Raw genomic sequence first — 23,062 nt, forward strand, 5'->3', positions numbered from 1 at the left:
AGAACTAGCAAAAAGCAAAGCAAAGTTGTCCAAGAATACCTTGCATTCGAATGCTAATGCCAATACATGAGGCAGGCGAGTGGTAAGCCATGAACTTCTAGCAGTTAGAAAGCTGCGGACACAGTCCGGGTGTTGTGCGGCTTCACTCTTCGCATCCTAGAAGGTACCGCGCTCTCCGACTCTCGGATGCGATCAAGCGGCTATTCGCGCAGAGAGCACTGTGCCGGTCTCTGTGCGCTCCGGAGCTCTCTTTCTGCCCAAAGACGCCTGGCAGCGGCACTTAACTTCGGACAGCTCCGTATCTCCCTATTCTGCATTTCTTGTCTTCTGCATCTCAGCAAAATGCTTTTCCCTCTGTCTAGCAAGGAGACACTGTGCCAGCACAGTATACCTCCCCGGACTTGTGTTCTAAATTCCCGACTTCTCGGCATCTCAGAAACTAACAGGAAGAGCAAGGTTTTCCATGGTGGGCTGGAACAGAACTAGCAAAAAGCAAAGCAAAGTTGTCCAAGAATACCTTGCATTCGAATGCTAATGCCAATTGAAGAGGCAGGCGAGTGGTAAGCCATGAACTTCTAGCAGTTAGAAAGCTGCGGACACAGTCCGGGTGTTGTGCGGTGTCACTCTTCGCATCCTAGTAGGTACCGCGCTCTCCGTCTCTCGGATGCGATCAAGCGGCTATTCGCGCAGAGAGCACTGTGCCGGTCTCTGTGCGCTCCGGGGCTCTCTTTCTGCCCAAAGACGCCTGGCAGCGGCACTTAACTTCGGACAGCTCCGTATCTCCGTATTCTGCATTTCTTGTCTTCTGCAGCTCAGCAAAATGCTTTTCCACTCTGTCAAGCAGGGAGAAAATGTGCCAGCACAGTATACGTCGCCGGACTTGTGTTCTAAATTCCCGACATCTCGGCATCTCAGAAACTAACGGGAAGAGCAAGGTTTTCCATGGTGGGCTGGGACAGAAGTAGCAACAAGCACAGCAAAGTTGTCCAAGAATACCTTGCATTCGAATGCTAATGCCAATACATGAGGCAGGCGAGTGGTAAGCCATGAACATCTAGCAGTTAGAAAGCTGCGGACACAGTCCGGGTGTTGTGCGGCTTCACTCTTCGCATCCTAGAAGGTACCGGGCTCTCCGACTCTCGGATGCGATCAAGCGGCTATTCGCGCAGAGAGCACTGTGCCGGTCTCTGTGCGCTCCGGGGCTCTCTTTCTGCCCAAAGACGCCTGGCAGCGGCACTTAACTTCGGACAGCTCCGTATCTCCCTATTCTGCATTTCTTGTCTTCTGCATCTCAGCAAAATGCTTTTCCACTCTGTCTAGCAAGGAGAAACTGTGCCAGCACAGTATACCTCCCCGGACTTGTGTTCTAAATTATCGACTTCTTGGCATCTCAGAAACTAATGGGAAGAGCAAGGTTATCCATGGTGGGCTGGGACAGAAGTAGCAACAAGCACAGCAAAGTTGTCCAAGGATACCTTGCATTCGAATGCTAATGCCAATACATGAGGCAGGCGAGTGGTAAGCCATGAACTTCTAGCAGTTAGAAAGCAGGGCCCACAGTCCGGGTGTTGTGCGGCTTCACTCTTCGCATCCTAGAAGGTACTGCGCTCTCCGTCTCTCGAATGCGATCAAGCGGCTATTCGCGCAGAGAGCACTGTGCCGGTCACTGTGCGCTCCGGAGCTCTCTTTCTGCCCAACGACGCCTGGCAGCGGCACTTAACTTCGGACAGCTCCGTATCTCCGTATTCTGCATTTCTTGTCTTCTGCAGCTCAGCAAAATGCTTTTCCACTCTGTCTAGCAAGGAGAGACTGTGCCAGCACAGTATACCTCCCCGGACTTGTGTTCTAAATTCCCGACTTCTCGGCATCTCAGAAACTAACAGGAAGAGCAAGGTTTTCCATGGTGGGCTGGAACAGAACTAGCAACAAGCACAGCAAAGTTGTCCAAGAATACCTTGCATTCGAATGCTAATGCCAATTGAAGAGGCAGGCGAGTGGTAAGCCATGAACTTCTAGCAGTTAGAAAGCTGCGGACACAGTCCGGGTGTTGTGCGGTGCCACTCTTCGCATCCTAGTAGGTACCGCGCTCTCCGTCTCTCGGATGCGATCAAGCGGCTATTCGCGCAGAGAGCACTGTGCCGGTCTCTGTGCGCTCCGGGGCTCTCTTTCTGCCCAAAGACGCCTGGCAGCGGCACTTAACTTCGGACAGCTCCGTATCTCCGTATTCTGCATTTCTTGTCTTCTGCAGCTCAGCAAAATGCTTTTCCACTCTGTCAAGCAGGGAGAAAATGTGCCAGCACAGTATACGTCGCCGGACTTGTGTTCTAAATTCCCGACATCTCGGCATCTCAGAAACTAACGGGAAGAGCAAGGTTTTCCATGGTGGGCTGGGACAGAAGTAGCAACAAGCACAGCAAAGTTGTCCAAGAATACCTTGCATTCGAATGCTAATGCCAATACATGAGGCAGGCGAGTGGTAAGCCATGAACATCTAGCAGTTAGAAAGCTGCGGACACAGTCCGGGTGTTGTGCGGCTTCACTCTTCGCATCCTAGAAGGTACCGGGCTCTCCGACTCTCGGATGCGATCAAGCGGCTATTCGCGCAGAGAGCACTGTGCCGGTCTCTGTGCGCTCCGGGGCTCTCTTTCTGCCCAAAGACGCCTGGCAGCGGCACTTAACTTCGGACAGCTCCGTATCTCCCTATTCTGCATTTCTTGTCTTCTGCATCTCAGCAAAATGCTTTTCCACTCTGTCTAGCAAGGAGAAACTGTGCCAGCACAGTATACCTCCCCGGACTTGTGTTCTAAATTATCGACTTCTTGGCATCTCAGAAACTAACGGGAAGAGCAAGGTTATCCATGGTGGGCCGGGGCAGAACTAGCAACAAGCACAGCAAAGTTGTCCAAGAATACCTTGCATTCGAATGCTAATGCCAATACATGAGGCAGGCGAGTGGTAAGCCATGAACATCTAGCAGTTAGAAAGCTGCGGACACAGTCCGGGTGTTGTGCGGCTTCACTCTTCGCATCCTAGAAGGTACCGCGCTCTCCGTCTCTCGGATGCGATCAAGCGGCTATTCGCGCAGAGAGCACTGTGCCGGTCACTGTGCGCTCCGGGGCTCTCTTTCTGCCCAACGACGCCTGGCAGCGGCACTTAACTTCGGACAGCTCCGTATCTCCCTATTCTGCATTTCTTGTCTTCTGCATCTCAGCAAAATGCTTTTCCCTCTGTCTAGCAAGGAGACACTGTGCCAGCACAGTATACCTCCCCGGACTTGTGTTCTAAATTCCCGACTTCTCGGCATCTCAGAAACTAACGGGAAGAGCAAGGTTATCCATGGTGGGCTGGGGCAGAACTAGCAGCAAGCACAACAAAGTTGTCCAAGAATACCTTGCATTCGAATGCTAATGCCAATACATGAGGCAGGCGAGTGGTAAGCCATGAACTTCTAGCAGTTAGAAAGCTGCGGACACAGTCCGGGTGTAGTGCGGCGTCACTCTTCGCATCCTAGAAGGTACCGCGCTCTCCGTCTCTCGGATGCGATCAAGCGGCTATTCGCGCAGAGAGCACTGTGCCGGTCTCTGTGCGCTCCGGGGCTCTCTTTCTGCCCAAAGACGCCTGGCAGCGGCACTTAACTTCGGACAGCTCCGTATCTCCCTATTCTGCATTTCTTGTCTTCTGCATCTCAGCAAAATGCTTTTCCACTCTGTCTAGCAAGGAGAAACTGTGCCAGCACAGTATACCTCCCCGGACTTGTGTTCTAAATTATCGACTTCTTGGCATCTCAGAAACTAACGGGAAGAGCAAGGTTATCCATGGTGGGCCGGGGCAGAACTAGCAACAAGCACAGCAAAGTTGTCCAAGAATACCTTGCATTCGAATGCTAATGCCAATACATGAGGCAGGCGAGTGGTAAGCCATGAACATCTAGCAGTTAGAAAGCTGCGGACACAGTCCGGGTGTTGTGCGGCTTCACTCTTCGCATCCTAGAAGGTACCGCGCTCTCCGTCTCTCGGATGCAATCAAGCGGCTATTCGCGCAGAGAGCACTGTGCCGGTCACTGTGCGCTCCGGGGCTCTCTTTCTGCCCAACGACGCCTGGCAGCGGCACTTAACTTCGGACAGCTCCGTATCTCCGTATTCTGCATTTCTTGTCTTCTGCAGCTCAGCAAAATGCTTTTTCACTCTGTCTAGCAAGGAGAGACTGTGCCAGCACAGTATACCTCCCCGGACTTGTGTTCTAAATTCCCGACTTCTCGGCATCTCAGAAACTAACGGGAAGAGCAAGGTTATCCATGGTGGGCTGGGGCAGAACTAGCAGCAAGCACAACAAAGTTGTCCAAGAATACCTTGCATTCGAATGCTAATGCCAATACATGAGGCAGGCGAGTGGTAAGCCATGAACATCTAGCAGTTAGAAAGCTGCGGACACAGTCCGGGTGTTGTGCGGCGTCACTCTTCGCATCCTAGAAGGTGCCGCGCTCTCCGTCTCTCGGATGCGATCAAGCGGCTATTCGCGCAGAGAGCACTGTGCCGGTCTCTGTGCGCTCCGGAGCTCTCTTTCTGCCCAAAGACGCCTGGCAGCGGCACTTAACTTCGGACAGCTCCATATCTCCCTATTCTGCATTTCTTGTCTTCTGCATCTCAGCAAAATGCTTTTCCCTCTGTCTAGCAAGGAGACACTGTGCCAGCACAGTATACCTCCCCGGACTTGTGTTCTAAATTCCCGACTTCTCGGCATCTCAGAAACTAACGGGAAGAGCAAGGTTATCCATGGTGGGCTGGGGCAGAACTAGCAGCAAGCACAACAAAGTTGTCCAAGAATACCTTGCATTCGAATGCTAATGCCAATACATGAGGCAGGCGAGTGGTAAGCCATGAACTTCTAGCAGTTAGAAAGCTGCGGACACAGTCCGGGTGTTGTGCGGCGTCACTCTTCGCATCCTAGAAGGTACCGCGCTCTCCGTCTCTCGGATGCGATCAAGCGGCTATTCGCGCAGAGAGCACTGTGCCGGTCTCTGTGCGCTCCGGAGCTCTCTTTCTGCCCAAAGACGCCTGGCAGCGGCACTTAACTTCGGACAGCTCCGTATCTCCCTATTCTGCATTTCTTGTCTTCTGCATCTCAGCAAAATGCTTTTCCACTCTGTCTAGCAAGGAGAAACTGTGCCAGCACAGTATACGTCTCCGGACTTGTGTTCTAAATTCCCGACATCTCGGCATCTAAGAAACTAACCGGAAGAGCAAGGTTTTCCATGGTGGACTGGGACAGAACTAGCAACAAGCACAGCAATGTTGTCCAAGAATACCTTGCAATCGAATGCTAATGCCAATACATGAGGCAGGCGAGTGGTAAGCCATGAACATCTAGCAGTTAGAAAGCTGCGGACACAGTCCGGGTGTTGTGCGGCTTCACTCTTCGCATCCTAGAAGGTACCGCGCTCTCCGTCTCTCGGATGCGATCAAGCGGCTATTCGCGCAGAGAGCACTGTGCCGGTCTCTGTGCGCTCCGGAGCTTTCTTTCTGCCCAAAGACGCCTGGCAGCGGCACTTAATTTCGGACAGCTCCGTATCTCCCTATTCTGCATTTCTTGTCTTCTGCATCTCAGCAAAATGCTTTTCCACTATGTCTAGCAAGGAGAAACTGTGCCAGCACAGTATACCTCCCCGGACTTGTGTTCTAAATTCCCGACTTCTCGGCATCTCAGAAACTAACGGGAAGAGCAAGGTTTTCCATGGTGGGCTGGAACAGAACTAGCAAAAAGCAAAGCAAAGTTGTCCAAGAATACCTTGCATTCGAATGCTAATGCCAATACATGAGGCAGGCGAGTGGTAAGCCATGAACTTCTAGCAGTTAGAAAGCTGCGGACACAGTCCGGGTGTTGTGCGGCTTCACTCTTCGCATCCTAGAAGGTACCGCGCTCTCAGAGTCTCGGATGCGATCAAGCGGCTATTCGCGCAGAGAGCACTGTGCCGGTCTCTGTGCGCTCCGGAGCTCTCTTTCTGCCCAACGACGCCTGGCAGCGGCACTTAACTTCGGACAGCTCCGTATCTCCCTATTCTGCATTTCTTGTCTTCTGCATCTCAGCAAAATGCTTTTCCCTCTGTCTAGCAAGGAGACACTGTGCCAGCACAGTATACCTCCCCGGACTTGTGTTCTAAATTCCCGACTTCTCGGCATCTCAGAAACTAACAGGAAGAGCAAGGTTTTCCATGGTGGGCTGGAACAGAACTAGCAACAAGCACAGCAAAGTTGTCCAAGAATACCTTGCATTCGAATGCTAATGCCAATTGAAGAGGCAGGCGAGTGGTAAGCCATGAACTTCTAGCAGTTAGAAAGCTGCGGACACAGTCCGGGTGTTGTGCGGCTTCACTCTTCGCATCCTAGAAGGTACCGCGCTCTCCGACTCTCGGATGCGATCAAGCGGCTATTCGCGCAGAGAGCACTGTGCCGGTCTCTGTGCGCTCCGGGGCTCTCTTTCTGCCCAAAGACGCCTGGCAGCGGCACTTCACTTCGGACAGCTCCGTATCTCCGTATTCTGCATTTCTTGTCTTCTGCAGCTCAGCAAAATGCTTTTCCACTCTGTCAAGAAGGGAGAAAATGTTCCAGCACAGTATACGTCGCCGGACTTGTGTTCTAAATTCCCGACATCTCGGCATCTCAGAAACTAACGGGAAGAGCAAGGTTTTCCATGGTGGGCTGGGACAGAACTAGCAACAAGCACAGCAAAGTTGTCCAAGAATACCTTGCATTCGAATGCTAATGCCAATACATGAGGCAGGCGAGTGGTAAGCCATGAACTTCTAGCAGTTAGAAAGCTGCGGACACAGTCCGGGTGTTGTGCGGCTTCACTCTTCGCATCCTAGAAGGTACCGCGCTCTCCGTTTCTCGGATGCGATCAAGCGGCTATTCGCGCAGAGAGCACTGTGCCGGTCTCTGTGCGCTCCGGAGCTCTCTTTCTGCCCAAAGACGCCTGGCAGCGGCACTTAACTTCGGACAGCTCCGTATCTCCCTATTCTGCATTTCTTGTCTTCTGCATCTCAGCAAAATGCTTTTCCACTATGTCTAGCAAGGAGAAACTGTGCCAGCACAGTATACCTCCCCGGACTTGTGTTCTAAATTCCCGACTTCTCGGCATCTCAGAAACTAACGGGAAGAGCAAGGTTTTCCATGGTGGGCTGGAACAGAACTAGCAAAAAGCAAAGCAAAGTTGTCCAAGAATACCTTGCATTCGAATGCTAATGCCAATACATGAGGCAGGCGAGTGGTAAGCCATGAACTTCTAGCAGTTAGAAAGCTGCGGACACAGTCCGGGTGTTGTGCGGCTTCACTCTTCGCATCCTAGAAGGTACCGCGCTCTCCGACTCTCGGATGCGATCAAGCGGCTATTCGCGCAGAGAGCACTGTGCCGGTCTCTGTGTGCTCCGGGGCTCTCTTTCTGCCCAAAGACGCCTGGCAGCGGCACTTAACTTCGGACAGCTCCGTATCTCCCTATTCTGCATTTCTTGTCTTCTGCATCTCAGCAAAATGCTTTTCCCTCTGTCTAGCAAGGAGACACTGTGCCAGCACAGTATACCTCCCCGGACTTGTGTTCTAAATTCCCGACTTCTCGGCATCTCAGAAACTAACGGGAAGAGCAAGGTTATCCATGGTGGGCTGGGGCAGAACTAGCAGCAAGCACAACAAAGTTGTCCAAGAATACCTTGCATTCGAATGCTAATGCCAATACATGAGGCAGGCGAGTGGTAAGCCATGAACTTCTAGCAGTTAGAAAGCTGCGGACACAGTCCGGGTGTTGTGCGGCGTCACTCTTCGCATCCTAGAAGGTACCGCGCTCTCCGTCTCTCGGATGCGATCAAGCGGCTATTCGCGCAGAGAGCACTGTGCCGGTCTCTGTGCGCTCCGGAGCTCTCTTTCTGCCCAAAGACGCCTGGCAGTGGCACTTAACTTCGGACAGCTCCGTATCTCCGTATTCTGCATTTCTTGTCTTCTGCAGCTCAGCAAAATGCTTTTCCACTCTGTCTAGCAAGGAGAAACTGTGCCAGCACAGTATACGTCTCCGGACTTGTGTTCTAAATTCCCGACTTCTCGGCATCTCAGAAACTAACGGGAGAGCAAGGTTTTCCATGGTGGGCCGGAACATAACTAGCAACAAGCACAGCAAAGTTGTCCAAGAATACCTTGCATTCGAATGCTAATGCCAATACATGAGGCAGGCGAGTGGTAAGTCATGAACATCTAGCAGGTAGAAAGCTGCGGACACAGTCCGGGTGTTGTGCGGCGTCACTCTTCGCATTCTAGAAGGTACCGCGCTCTCCGTCTCTCGGATGCGATCAAGCGGCTATTCGCGCAGAGAGCACTGTGCCGGTCTCTGTGCGCTCCGGGGCTCTCTTTCTGCCCAAAGACGCCTGGCAGCGGCACTTAACTTCGGACAGCTCCGTATCTCCGTATTCTGCATTTCTTGTCTTCTGCAGCTCAGCAAAATGCTTTTCCACTCTGTCAAGCAAGGAGAAAATGTGCCAGCACAGTATACCTGCCCGGACTTGTGTTCTAAATTCCCGACTTCTCGGCATCTCAGAAACTAACGGGAAGAGCAAGGTTTTCCATGGTGGGCTGGGACAGAACTAGCAACAAGCACAGCAAAGTTGTCCAAGAATACCTTGCATTCGAATGCTAATGCCAATTGAAGAGGCAGGCGAGTGGTAAGCCATGAACTTCTAGCAGTTAGAAAGCTGCGGACACAGTCCGGGTGTTGTGCGGTGTCACTCTTCGCATCCTAGTAGGTACCGCGCTCTCCGTCTCTCGGATGCGATCAAGCGGCTATTCGCGCAGAGAGCACTGTGCCGGTCTCTGTGTGCTCCGGGGCTCTCTTTCTGCCCAAAGACGCCTGGCAGCGGCACTTAACTTCGGACAGCTCCGTATCTCCGTATTCTGCATTTCTTGTCTTCTGCAGCTCAGCAAAATGCTTTTCCACTCTGTCAAGCAAGGAGAAAATGTGCCAGCACAGTATACGTCGCCGGACTTGTGTTCTAAATTCCCGACATCTCGGCATCTCAGAAACTAACGGGAAGAGCAAGGTTTTCCATGGTGGGCTGGGACAGAACTAGCAACAAGCACAGCAAAGTTGTCCAAGAATACCTTGCATTCGAATGCTAATGCCAATACATGAGGCAGGCGAGTGGTAAGCCATGAACTTCTAGCAGTTAGAAAGCTGCGGACACAGTCCGGGTGTTGTGCGGCTTCACTCTTCGCATCCTAGAAGGTACCGCGCTCTCCGTCTCTCGGATGCGATCAAGCGGCTATTCGCACAGAGAGCACTGTGCCGGTCACTGTGCGCTCCGGAGCTCTCTTTCTGCCCAATGACGCCTGGCAGCGGCACTTAACTTCGGACTGCTCCGTATCTCCGTATTCTGCATTTCTTGTCTTCTGCATCTCAGCAAAATGCTTTTCCACTCTGTCTAGCAAGGAGAAACTGTGCCAGCCCTGTATACCTCCCCGGACTTGTGTTCTAAATTCCCGACTTCTCGGCATCTCAGAAACTAACGGGAAGAGCAAGGTTATCCATGGTGGGCTGGGGCAGAACTAGCAACAAGCACAGCAAAGTCGTCCAAGAATACTTTGCATTCGAATGCTAATGCCAATACATGAGGCAGGCGAGTGGTAAGCCATGAACTTCTAGCAGTTAGAAAGCTGCGGACACAGTCCGGGTGTTGTGCGGCGTCACTCTTCGCATCCTAGAAGGTGCCGCGCTCTCCGTCTCTCGGATGCGATCAAGCGGCTATTCGCGCAGAGAGCACTGTGCCGGTCTCTGTGCGCTCCAGAGCTCTCTTTCTGCCCAAAGACGCCTGGCAGCGGCACTTAACTTCGGACAGCTCCGTATCTCCCTATTCTGCATTTCTTGTCTTCTGCATCTCAGCAAAATGCTTTTCCACTCTGTCTAGCAAGGAGAAACTGTGCCAGCACAGTATACGTCTCCGGACTTGTGTTCTAAATTCCCGACTTCTCGGCATCCCAGAAACTAACGGGAGAGCAAGGTTTTCCATGGTGGGCTGGAACAGAACTAGCAACAAGCACAGCAAAGTTGTCCAAGAATACCTTGCATTCGAATGCTAATGCCAATACATGAGGCAGGCGAGTGGTAAGCCATGAACTTCTAGCAGTTAGAAAGCTGCGGACACAGTCCGGGTGTTGTGCGGCGTCACTCTTCGCATCCTAGAAGGTACCGCGCTCTCCGTCTCTCGGATGCGATCAAGCGGCTATTCGCGCAGAGAGCACTGTGCCGGTCTCTGTGCGCTCCGGACCTCTCTTTCTGCCCAAAGACGCCTGGCAGCGGCACTTAACTTCGGACAGCTCCGTATCTCCCTATTCTGCATTTCTTGTCTTCTGCATCTCAGCAAAATGCTTTTCCCTCTGTCTAGCAAGGAGACACTGTGCCAGCACAGTATACCTCCCCGGACTTGTGTTCTAAATTCCCGACGTCTCGGCATCTCAGAAACTAACGGGAAGAGCAAGGTTTTCCATGGTGTGCTGGAACAGAACTAGCAACAAGCACAGCAAAGTTGTCCAAGAATACCTTGCATTCGAATGCTAATGCCAATACATGAGGCAGGCGAGTGGTAAGCCATGAACTTCTAGCAGTTAGAAAGCTGCGGACACAGTCCGGGTGTTGTGCGGCTTCACTCTTCGCATCCTTGAAGGTACCGCGCTCTCCGACTCTCGGATGCGATCAAGCGGCTATTCGCGCAGAGAGCACTGTGCTGGTCTCTGTGCGCTCCGGGGCTCACTTTCTGCCCAGCGACGCCTGGCAGCGGCACTTAACTTCGGACAGCTCCGTATCTCCGTATTCTGCATTTCTTGTCTTCTGCAGCTCAGCAAAATGCTTTTCCACTCTGTCAAGCAAGGAGAAAATGTGCCAGCACAGTATACGTCGCCGGACTTGTGTTCTAAATTCCCGACATCTCGGCATCTCAGAAACTAACGGGAAGAGCAAGGTTTTCCATGGTGGGCTGGGACAGAACTAGCAACAAGCACAGCAAAGTTGTCCAAGAATACCTTGCATTCGAATGCTAATGCCAATACATGAGGCAGGCGAGTGGTAAGCCATGAACATCTAGCAGTTAGAAAGCTGCGGACACAGTCCGGGTGTTGTGCGGCTTCACTCTTCGCATCCTAGAAGGTACCGCGCTCTCCGTCTCTCGGATGCGATCAAGCGGCTATTCGCGCAGAGAGCACTGTGCCGGTCTCTGTGCGCTCCGGAGCTTTCTTTCTGCCCAAAGACGCCTGGCAGCGGCACTTAACTTCGGACAGCTCCGTATCTCCCTATTCTGCATTTCTTGTCTTCTGCATCTCAGCAAAATGCTTTTCCACTCTGTCTAGCAAGGAGAGACTGTGCCAGCACAGTATACCTCCCCGGACTTGTGTTCTAAATTCCCGACTTCTCGGCATCTCAGAAACTAACGGGAAGAGCAAGGTTTTCCATGGTGGGCTGGGGCAGAACTAGCAGCAAGCACAACAAAGTTGTCCAAGAATACCTTGCATTCGAATGCTAATGCCAATACATGAGGCAGGCGAGTGGTAAGCCATGAACTTCTAGCAGTTAGAAAGCTGCGGACACAGTCCGGGTGTTGTGCGGCTTCACTCTTCGCATCCTAGAAGGTACCGCGCTCTCCGTCTCTCGGATGCGATCAAGCGGCTATTCGCGCAGAGAGCACTGTGCCGGTCTCTGTGCGCTCCGGAGCTCTCTTTCTGCCCAAAGACGCCTGGCAGCGGCACTTAACTTCGGACAGCTCCGTATCTCCCTATTCTGCATTTCTTGTCTTCTGCATCTCAGCAAAATGCTTTTCCACTCTGTCTAGCAAGGAGAAACTGTGCCAGCACAGTATACCTCCCCGGACTTGTGTTCTAAATTATCGACTTCTTGGCATCTCAGAAACTAACGGGAAGAGCAAGGTTATCCATGGTGGGCCGGGGCAGAACTAGCAACAAGCACAGCAAAGTTGTCCAAGAATACCTTGCATTCGAATGCTAATGCCAATACATGAGGCAGGCGAGTGGTAAGCCATGAACTTCTAGCAGTTAGAAAGCTGCGGACACAGTCCGGGTGTTGTGCGGCGTCACTCTTCGCATCCTAGAAGGTACCGCGCTCTCCGTCTCTCGGATGCGATCAAGCGGCTATTCGCGCAGAGAGCACTGTGCCGGTCTCTGTGCGCTCCGGAGCTCTCTTTCTGCCCAAAGACGCCTGGCAGCGGCACTTAACTTCGGACAGCTCCGTATCTCCCTATTCTGCATTTCTTGTCTTCTGCATCTCAGCAAAATGCTTTTCCACTCTGTCTAGCAAGGAGAAACTGTGCCAGCACAGTATACCTCCCCGGACTTGTGTTCTAAATTCCCGACTTCTCGGCATCTCAGAAACTAACGGGAAGAGCAAGGTTTTCCATGGTGGGCTGGAACAGAACTAGCAACAAGCACAGCAAAGTTGTCCAAGAATACCTTGCATTCGAATGCTAATGCCAATACATGAGGCAGGCGAGTGGTAAGCCATGAACATCTAGCAGTTAGAAAGCTGCGGACACAGTCCGGGTGTTGTGCGGCTTCACTCTTCGCATCCTAGAAGGTACCGCGCTCTCCGTCTCTCGGATGCGATCAAGCGGCTATTCGCGCAGAGAGCACTGTGCCGGTCACTGTGCGCTCCGGAGCTCTCTTTCTGCCCAACGACGCCTGGCAGCGGCACTTAACTTCGGACAGCTCCGTATCTCCCTATTCTGCATTTCTTGTCTTCTGCATCTCAGCAAAATGCTTTTCCCTCTGTCTAGCAAGGAGACACTGTGCCAGCACAGTATACCTCCCCGGACTTGTGTTCTAAATTCCCGACGTCTCGGCATCTCAGAAACTAACGGGAAGAGCAAGGTTTTCCATGGTGGGCTGGAACAGAACTAGCAACAAGCACAGCAAAGTTGTCCAAGAATACCTTGCATTCGAATGCTAATGCCAATACATGAGGCAGGCGAGTGGTAAGCCATGAACTTCTAGCAGTTAGAAAGCTGCGGACACAGTCCGGGTGTTGTGCGGCTTCACTCTTCGCATCCTAGAAGGTACCGCGCTCTCCGTGTCTTGGATGCGATCAAGCGGCTATTCGCGCAGAGAGCACTGTGCCGGTCTCTGTGCGCTCCGGGGCTCTCTTTCTGCCCAACGACGCCTGGCAGCGGCACTTAACTTCGGACAGCTCCGTATCTCCGTATTCTGCATTTCTTGTCTTCTGCAGCTCAGCAAAATGCTTTTCCACTCTGTCAAGCAAGGAGAAAATGTGCCAGCACAGTATACGTCGCCGGACTTGTGTTCTAAATTCCCGACATCTCGGCATCTCAGAAACTAACGGGAAGAGCAAGGTTTTCCATGGTGGGCTGGGACAGAACTAGCAACAAGCACAGCAAAGTTGTCCAAGAATACCTTGCATTCGAATGCTAATGCCAATACATGAGGCAGGCGAGTGGTAAGCCATGAACTTCTAGCAGTTAGAAAGCTGCGGACACAGTCCGGGTGTTGTGCGGCTTCACTCTTCGCATCCTAGAAGGTACCGCGCTCTCCGTCTCTCGGATGCGATCAAGCGGCTATTCGCGCAGAGAGCACTGTGCCGGTCTCTGTGCGCTCCGGAGCTCTCTTTCTGCCCAAAGACGCCTGGCAGCGGCACTTAACTTCGGACAGCTCCGTATCTCCCTATTCTGCATTTCTTGTCTTCTGCATCTCAGCAAAATGCTTTTCCACTCTGTCTAGCAAGGAGAGACTGTGCCAGCACAGTATACCTCCCCGGACTTGTGTTCTAAATTCCCGACTTCTCGGCATCTCAGAAACTAACGGGAAGAGCAAGGTTTTCCATGGTGGGCTGGGGCAGAACTAGCAGCAAGCACAACAAAGTTGTCCAAGAATACCTTGCATTCGAATGCTAATGCCAATACATGAGGCAGGCGAGTGGTAAGCCATGAACTTCTAGCAGTTAGAAAGCTGCGGACACAGTCCGGGTGTTGTGCGGCGTCACTCTTCGCATCCTAGAAGGTACCGCGCTCTCCGTCTCTCGGATGCGATCAAGCGGCTATTCGCGCAGAGAGCACTGTGCCGGTCTCTGTGCGCTCCGGAGCTCTCTTTCTGCCCAAAGACGCCTGGCAGCGGCACTTAACTTCGGACAGCTCCGTATCTCCCTATTCTGCATTTCTTGTCTTCTGCATCTCAGCAAAATGCTTTTCCACTCTGTCTAGCAAGGAGAAACTGTGCCAGCACAGTATACCTCCCCGGACTTGTGTTCTAAATTCCCGACTTCTCGGCATCTCAGAAACTAACGGGAAGAGCAAGGTTATCCATGGTGGGCCGGGGCAGAACTAGCAACAAGCACAGCAAAGTTGTCCAAGAATACCTTGCATTCGAATGCTAATGCCAATACATGAGGCAGGCGAGTGGTAAGCCATGAACTTCTAGCAGTTAGAAAGCTGCGGACACAGTCCGGGTGTTGTGCGGCGTCACTCTTCGCATCCTAGAAGGTACCGCGCTCTCCGTCTCTCGGATGCGATCAAGCGGCTATTCGCGCAGAGAGCACTGTGCCGGTCTCTGTGCGCTCCGGAGCTCTCTTTCTGCCCAAAGACGCCTGGCAGCGGCACTTAACTTCGGACAGCTCCGTATCTCCCTATTCTGCATTTCTTGTCTTCTGCATCTCAGCAAAATGCTTTTCCACTCTGTCTAGCAAGGAGAAACTGTGCCAGCACAGTATACCTCCCCGGACTTGTGTTCTAAATTCCCGACTTCTCGGCATCTCAGAAACTAACGGGAAGAGCAAGGTTTTCCATGGTGGGCTGGAACAGAACTAGCAACAAGCACAGCAAAGTTGTCCAAGAATACCTTGCATTCGAATGCTAATGCCAATACATGAGGCAGGCGAGTGGTAAGCCATGAACATCTAGCAGTTAGAAAGCTGCGGACACAGTCCGGGTGTTGTGCGGCTTCACTCTTCGCATCCTAGAAGGTACCGCGCTCTCCGTCTCTCGGATGCGATCAAGCGGCTATTCGCGCAGAGAGCACTGTGCCGGTCACTGTGCGCTCCGGAGCTCTCTTTCTGCCCAACGACGCCTGGCAGCGGCACTTAACTTCGGACAGCTCCGTATCTCCCTATTCTGCATTTCTTGTCTTCTGCATCTCAGCAAAATGCTTTTCCCTCTGTCTAGCAAGGAGACACTGTGCCAGCACAGTATACCTCCCCGGACTTGTGTTCTAAATTCCCGACGTCTCGGCATCTCAGAAACTAACGGGAAGAGCAAGGTTTTCCATGGTGGGCTGGAACAGAACTAGCAACAAGCACAGCAAAGTTGTCCAAGAATACCTTGCATTCGAATGCTAATGCCAATACATGAGGCAGGCGAGTGGTAAGCCATGAACTTCTAGCAGTTAGAAAGCTGCGGACACAGTCCGGGTGTTGTGCGGCTTCACTCTTCGCATCCTAGAAGGTACCGCGCTCTCCGTCTCTTGGATGCGATCAAGCGGCTATTCGCGCAGAGAGCACTGTGCCGGTCTCTGTGCGCTCCGGGGCTCTCTTTCTGCCCAACGACGCCTGGCAGCGGCACTTAACTTCGGACAGCTCCGTATCTCCCTATTCTGCATTTCTTGTCTTCTGCATCTCAGCAAAATGCTTTTCCACTCTGTCTAGCAAGGTGAAACTGTGCCAGCACAGTATACGTCTCCGGACTTGTGTTCTAAATTCCCGACTTCTCGGCATCTCAGAAACTAACGGGAGAGCAAGGTTTTCCATGGTGGGCTGGAACAGAACTAGCAACAAGCACAGCAAAGTTGTCCAAGAATACCTTGCATTCGAATGCTAATGCCAATTGAAGAGGCAGGCGAGTGGTAAGCCATGAACTTCTAGCAGTTAGAAAGCTGCGGACACAGTCCGGGTGTTGTGCGGTGTCACTCTTCGCATCCTAGTAGGTACCGCGCTCTCCGTCTCTCGGATGCGATCAAGCGGCTATTCGCGCAGAGAGCACTGTGCCGGTCTCTGTGTGCTCCGGGGCTCTCTTTCTGCCCAAAGACGCCTGGCAGCGGCACTTAACTTCGGACAGCTCCGTATCTCCGTATTCTGCATTTCTTGTCTTCTGCAGCTCAGCCTAATGCTTTTCCACTCTGTCAAGCATGGAGAAAATGTGCCAGCACAGTATACGTCGCCGGACTTGTGTTCTAAATTCCCGACATCTCGGCATCTCAGAAACTAACGGGAAGAGCAAGGTTTTCCATGGTGGGCTGGGACAGAACTAGCAACAAGCACAGCAAAGTTGTCCAAGAATACCTTGCATTCGAATGCTAATGCCAATACATGAGGCAGGCGAGTGGTAAGCCATGAACATCTAGCAGTTAGAAAGCTGCGGACACAGTCCGGGTGTTGTGCGGCTTCACTCTTCGCATCCTAGAAGGTACCGCGCTCTCCGTCTCTCGGATGCGATCAAGTGGCTATTCGCGCAGAGAGCACTGTGCCGGTCTCTGTGCGCTCCGGAGCTTTCTTTCTGCCCAAAGACGCCTGGCAGCGGCACTTAACTTCGGACAGCTCCGTATCTCCCTCTTCTGCATTTCTTGTCTTCTGCATCTCAGCAAAATGCTTTTCCACTATGTCTAGCAAGGAGAAACTGTGCCAGCACAGTATACCTCCCCGGACTTGTGTTCTAAATTCCCGACTTCTCGGCATCTCAGAAACTAACGGGAAGAGCAAGGTTTTCCATGGTGGGCTGGAACAGAACTAGCAAAAAGCAAAGCAAAGTTGTCCAAGAATACCTTTCATTCGAATGCTAATGCAAATACATGAGGCAGGCGAGTGGTAAGCCATGAACTTCTAGCAGTTAGAAAGCTGCGGACACAGTCCGGGTGTTGTGCGGCTTCACTCTTCGCATCCTAGAAGGTACCGCGCTCTCCGACTCTCGGATGCGATCAAGCGGCTATTTGCGCAGAGAGCACTGTGCCGGTCTCTGTGCGCTCCGGGGCTCTCTTTCTGCCCAAAGACGCCTGGCAGCGGCACTTAACTTCGGACAGCTCCGTATCTCCTTATTCTGCATTTCTTGTCTTCTGCAGCTCAGCAAAATGCTTTTCCACTCTGTCTAGCAAGGAGAAACTGTGCCAGCACAGTATACCTCCCCGGACTTGTGTTCTAAATTATCGACTTCTTGGCATCTCAGAAACTAACGGGAAGAGCAAGGTTATCCATGGTGGGCCGGGGCAGAACTAGCAACAAGCACAGCAAAGTTGTCCAAGAATACCTTGCATTCGAATGCTAATGCCAATACATGAGGCAGGCGAGTGGTAAGCCATGAACTTCTAGCAGTTAGAAAGCTGCGGACACAGTCCGGGTGTTGTGCGGCTTCACTCTTCGCATCCTAGAAGGTACCGCGCTCTCCGTCTCTCGGATGCGATCAAGCGGCTATTCGCACAGAGAGCACTGTGCCGGTCACTGTGCGCTCCGGAGCTCTCTTTCTGCCCAATGACGCCTGGCAGCGGCACTTAACTTCGGACTGCTCCGTATCTCCGTATTCTGCATTTCTTGTCTTCTGCATCTCAGCAAAATGCTTTTCCACTCTGTCTAGCAAGGAGAGACTGTGCCAGCACAGTATACCTCCCCGGACTTGTGTTCTAAATTCCCGACTTCTCGGCATCTCAGAAACTAACGGGAAGAGCAAGGTTTTCCATGGTGGGCTGGGGCAGAACTAGCAGCAAGCACAACAAAGTTGTCCAAGAATACCTTGCATTCGAATGCTAATGCCAATACATGAGGCAGGCGAGTGGTAAGCCATGAACTTCTAGCAGTTAGAAAGCTGCGGACACAGTCCGGGTGTTGTGCGGCTTCACTCTTCGCATCCTAGAAGGTACCGCGCTCTCCGTCTCTCGGATGCGATCAAGCGGCTATTCGCGCAGAGAGCACTGTGCCGGTCTCTGTGCGCTCCGGGGCTCTCTTTCTGCCCAAAGACGCCTGGCAGCGGCACTTAACTTCGGACAGCTCCGTATCTCCCTATTCTGCATTTCTTGTCTTCTGCATCTCAGCAAAATGCTTTTCCACTCTGTCTAGCAAGGAGAAACTGTGCCAGCACAGTATACGTCTCCGGACTTGTGTTCTAAATTCCCGACTTCTCGGCATCTCAGAAACTAACGGGAGAGCAAGGTTTTCCATGGTGGGCTGGAACAGAACTAGCAACAAGCACAGCAAAGTTGTCCAAGAATACCTTGCATTCGAATGCTAATGCCAATACATGAGGCAGGCGAGTGGTAAGCCATGAACTTCTAGCAGTTTGAAAGCTGCGGACACAGTCCGGGTGTTGTGCGGTGTCACTCTTCGCATCCTAGAAGGTACCGCGCTCTCCGTTTCTCAGATGCGATCAAGCGGCTATTCGCGCAGAGAGCACTGTGCCGGTCTCTGTGCGCTCCGGAGCTCTCTTTCTGCCCAAAGACGCCTGGCAGCGGCACTTAACTTCGGACAGCTCCGTATCTCCCTATTCTGCATTTCTTGTCTTCTGCATCTCAGCAAAATGCTTTTCCACTCTGTCTAGCAAGGAGAAACTGTGCCAGCACAGTATACCTCCCCGGACTTGTGTTCTAAATTCCCGACTTCTCGGCATCTCAGAAACTAACGGGAAGAGCAAGGTTTTCCATGGTGGGCTGGAACAGAACTAGCAACAAGCACAGCAAAGTTGTCCAAGAATACCTTGCATTCGAATGCTAATGCCAATACATGAGGCAGGCGAGTGGTAAGCCATGAACATCTAGCAGTTAGAAAGCTGCGGACACAGTCCGGGTGTTGTGCGGCTTCACTCTTCGCATCCTAGAAGGTACCGCGCTCTCCGTCTCTCGGATGCGATCAAGCGGCTATTCGCGCAGAGAGCACTGTGCCGGTCACTGTGCGCTCCGGAGCTCTCTTTCTGCCCAACGACGCCTGGCAGCGGCACTTAACTTCGGACAGCTCCGTATCTCCCTATTCTGCATTTCTTGTCTTCTGCATCTCAGCAAAATGCTTTTCCCTCTGTCTAGCAAGGAGACACTGTGCCAGCACAGTATACCTCCCCGGACTTGTGTTCTAAATTCCCGACGTCTCGGCATCTCAGAAACTAACGGGAAGAGCAAGGTTTTCCATGGTGGGCTGGAACAGAACTAGCAACAAGCACAGCAAAGTTGTCCAAGAATACCTTGCATTCGAATGCTAATGCCAATACATGAGGCAGGCGAGTGGTAAGCCATGAACTTCTAGCAGTAAGAAAGCTGCGGACACAGTCCGGGTGTTGTGCGGCTTCACTCTTCGCATCCTAGAAGGTACCGCGCTCTCCGTCTCTCGGATGCGATCAAGCGGCTATTCGCGCAGAGAGCACTGTGCCGGTCTCTGTGCGCTCCGGGGCTCTCTTTCTGCCCAACGACGCCTGGCAGCGGCACTTAACTTCGGACAGCTCCGTATCTCCCTATTCTGCATTTCCTGTCTTCTGCATCTCAGCAAAATGCTTTTCCACTCTGTCTAGCAAGGTGAAACTGTGCCAGCACAGTATACGTCTCCGGACTTGTGTTCTAAATTCCCGACTTCTCGGCATCTCAGAAACTAACGGGAGAGCAAGGTTTTCCATGGTGGGCTGGAACAGAACTAGCAACAAGCACAGCAAAGTTGTCCAAGAATACCTTGCATTCGAATGCTAATGCCAATTGAAGAGGCAGGCGAGTGGTAAGCCATGAACTTCTAGCAGTTAGAAAGCTGCGGACACAGTCCGGGTGTTGTGCGGTGTCACTCTTCGCATCCTAGTAGGTACCGCGCTCTCCGTCTCTCGGATGCGATCAAGCGGCTATTCGCGCAGAGAGCACTGTGCCGGTCTCTGTGTGCTCCGGGGCTCTCTTTCTGCCCAAAGACGCCTGGCAGCGGCACTTAACTTCGGACAGCTCCGTATCTCCTTATTCTGCATTTCTTGTCTTCTGCATCTCAGCAAAATGCTTTTCCACTCTGTCTAGCAAGGAGAAACTGTGCCAGCACAGTATACCTCCCCGGACTTGTGTTCTAAATTATCGACTTCTTGGCATCTCAGAAACTAACGGGAAGAGCAAGGTTATCCATGGTGGGCCGGGGCAGAACTAGCAACAAGCACAGCAAAGTTGTCCAAGAATACCTTGCATTCGAATGCTAATGCCAATACATGAGGCAGGCGAGTGGTAAGCCATGAACTTCTAGCAGTTAGAAAGCTGCGGACACAGTCCGGGTGTTGTGCGGCTTCACTCTTCGCATCCTAGAAGGTACCGCGCTCTCCGTCTCTCGGATGCGATCAAGCGGCTATTCGCACAGAGAGCACTGTGCCGGTCACTGTGCGCTCCGGAGCTCTCTTTCTGCCCAATGACGCCTGGCAGCGGCACTTAACTTCGGACTGCTCCGTATCTCCGTATTCTGCATTTCTTGTCTTCTGCATCTCAGCAAAATGCTTTTCCACTCTGTCTAGCAAGGAGAGACTGTGCCAGCACAGTATACCTCCCCGGACTTGTGTTCTAAATTCCCGACTTCTCGGCATCTCAGAAACTAACGGGAAGAGCAAGGTTTTCCATGGTGGGCTGGGGCAGAACTAGCAGCAAGCACAACAAAGTTGTCCAAGAATACCTTGCATTCGAATGCTAATGCCAATACATGAGGCAGGCGAGTGGTAAGCCATGAACTTCTAGCAGTTAGAAAGCTGCGGACACAGTCCGGGTGTTGTGCGGCTTCACTCTTCGCATCCTAGAAGGTACCGCGCTCTCCGTCTCTCGGATGCGATCAAGCGGCTATTCGCGCAGAGAGCACTGTGCCGGTCTCTGTGCGCTCCGGGGCTCTCTTTCTGCCCAAAGACGCCTGGCAGCGGCACTTAACTTCGGACAGCTCCGTATCTCCCTATTCTGCATTTCTTGTCTTCTGCATCTCAGCAAAATGCTTTTCCACTCTGTCTAGCAAGGAGAAACTGTGCCAGCACAGTATACGTCTCTGGACTTGTGTTCTAAATTCCCGACTTCTCGGCATCTCAGAAACTAACGGGAGAGCAAGGTTTTCCATGGTGGGCTGGAACAGAACTAGCAACAAGCACAGCAAAGTTGTCCAAGAATACCTTGCATTCGAATGCTAATGCCAATACATGAGGCAGGCGAGTGGTAAGCCATGAACTTCTAGCAGTTTGAAAGCTGCGGACACAGTCCGGGTGTTGTGCGGTGTCACTCTTCGCATCCTAGAAGGTACCGCGCTCTCCGTTTCTCGGATGCGATCAAGCGGCTATTCGCGCAGAGAGCACTGTGCCGGTCTCTGTGCGCTCCGGAGCTCTCTTTCTGCCCAAAGACGCCTGGCAGCGGCACTTAACTTCGGACAGCTCCGTATCTCCCTATTCTGCATTTCTTGTCTTCTGCATCTCAGCAAAATGCTTTTCCACTCTGTCTAGCAAGGAGAAACTGTGCCAGCACAGTATACCTCCCCGGACTTGTGTTCTAAATTCCCGACTTCTCGGCATCTCAGAAACTAACGGGAAGAGCAAGGTTTTCCATGGTGGGCTGGAACAGAACTAGCAACAAGCACAGCAAAGTTGTCCAAGAATACCTTGCATTCGAATGCTAATGCCAATACATGAGGCAGGCGAGTGGTAAGCCATGAACATCTAGCAGTTAGAAAGCTGCGGACACAGTCCGGGTGTTGTGCGGCTTCACTCTTCGCATCCTAGAAGGTACCGCGCTCTCCGTCTCTCGGATGCGATCAAGCGGCTATTCGCGCAGAGAGCACTGTGCCGGTCACTGTGCGCTCCGGAGCTCTCTTTCTGCCCAACGACGCCTGGCAGCGGCACTTAACTTCGGACAGCTCCGTATCTCCCTATTCTGCATTTCTTGTCTTCTGCATCTCAGCAAAATGCTTTTCCACTCTGTCTAGCAAGGAGACACTGTGCCAGCACAGTATACCTCCCCGGACTTGTGTTCTAAATTCCCGACGTCTCGGCATCTCAGAAACTAACGGGAAGAGCAAGGTTTTCCATGGTGGGCTGGAACAGAACTAGCAACAAGCACAGCAAAGTTGTCCAAGAATACCTTGCATTCGAATGCTAATGCCAATACATGAGGCAGGCGAGTGGTAAGCCATGAACTTCTAGCAGTTAGAAAGCTGCGGACACAGTCCGGGTGTTGTGCGGTGTCACTCTTCGCATCCTAGTAGGTACCGCGCTCTCCGTCTCTCGGATGCGATCAAGCGGCTATTCGCGCAGAGAGCACTGTGCCGGTCTCTGTGCGCTCCGGGGCTCTCTTTCTGCCCAACGACGCCTGGCAGCGGCACTTAACTTCGGACAGCTCCGTATCTCCGTATTCTGCATTTCTTGTCTTCTGCAGCTCAGCAAAATGCTTTTCCACTCTGTCTAGCAAGGAGAGACTGTGCCAGCACAGTATACCTCCCCGGACTTGTGTTCTAAATTCCCGACGTCTCGGCATCTCAGAAACTAACGGGAAGAGCAAGGTTTTCCATGGTGGGCTGGAACAGAACTAGCAACAAGCACAGCAAAGTTGTCCAAGAATACCTTGCATTCGAATGCTAATGCCAATACATGAGGCAGGCGAGTGGTAAGCCATGAACTTCTAGCAGTTAGAAAGCTGCGGACACAGTCCGGGTGTTGTGCGGCTTCACTCTTCGCATCCTAGAAGGTACCGCGCTCTCCGACTCTCGGATGCGATCAAGCGGCTATTCGCGCAGAGAGCACTGTGCCGGTCTCTGTGCGCTCCGGGGCTCTCTTTCTGCCCAACGACGCCTGGCAGCGGCACTTAACTTCGGACAGCTCCGTATCTCCCTATTATGCATTTCTTGTCTTCTGCAGCTCAGCAAAATGCTTTTCCACTCTGTCTAGAACGGAGAGACTGTGCCAGCACAGTATACCTCCCCGGAATTGTGTTCTAAATTCCCGACTTCTCGGCATCTCAGAAACTAACGGGAGAGCAAGGTTTTCCATGGTGGGCTGGAACAGAACTAGCATCAAGCACAGCAAAGTTGTCCAAGAATACCTTGCATTCGAATGCTAATGCCAATTGAAGAGGCAGGCGAGTGGTAA

Source organism: Passer domesticus, chromosome W (genome assembly GCF_036417665.1).
Source record: "Passer domesticus isolate bPasDom1 chromosome W, bPasDom1.hap1, whole genome shotgun sequence".
Lineage (NCBI taxonomy): Eukaryota > Metazoa > Chordata > Aves > Passeriformes > Passeridae > Passer > Passer domesticus.